Genomic DNA, 671 nt, shown 5'->3' with positions numbered 1-671 from the left:
TTCCATCCGCCACTCCCTCACCTGTCAAGGAACTTGAACTCCTGAAACATCCAGAAGCACTCGCTAAGGGCAAGAGCGTCAGTGATACTGGATCTAAGGCTGGGGACACAGCTGGGACAAAGCTGCTGAAAAGATCCAGGCACATATCAGGAAATACTCCAAATTCGAATTTTTAAGTAATTTCACTGGTAAGGAGTTAGAAACCAAGCCATGCTAAGTGGGGACATAGTCTGTTTTTAGACTTTCTCTCAGATTCCTCCCACGAGGCTCAGGCTAGCTGCTCTCTGCACTGTTTGGCCCAGGTCCTGGCCCCTGTGGTCCTCATGCCACAATGTCACCTATGGCCTAGTTCTGCTGCCTGAGGCCCATTGCTGAACTCTTAGAAGCGGGTGTTGGGAGCCACAGCTAAGACCAAGAGAATAAGCTCTGCAGTGCCTACAAGCACACAGCACCTGTTTTTCCTGTCTGGAGCTGCCTTCCCGTGGGCCTGATGTTTTTCTTCGCTTCCTACAGTGACTGTTTTCCCCCTGAGAACTGGTTTTCGGTTGGTTTTGCTTGCAAACATGCCTGGCTCCTCTGCAGCACAGTTGGTGTCTCTGGAATCTCTTGCTGGCACAAGATGGGAAAAATGGAGCTCAGGTGAAGACACTATTTAAAAAAAAAAAAAAAAA

This window comes from Octodon degus, unplaced genomic scaffold (genome assembly GCF_000260255.1).
Source record: "Octodon degus isolate 3935 unplaced genomic scaffold, OctDeg1.0 scaffold00089, whole genome shotgun sequence".
Taxonomy (NCBI): Eukaryota; Metazoa; Chordata; class Mammalia; order Rodentia; family Octodontidae; genus Octodon; species Octodon degus.
This window is presented reverse-complemented; position numbering follows the sequence as displayed.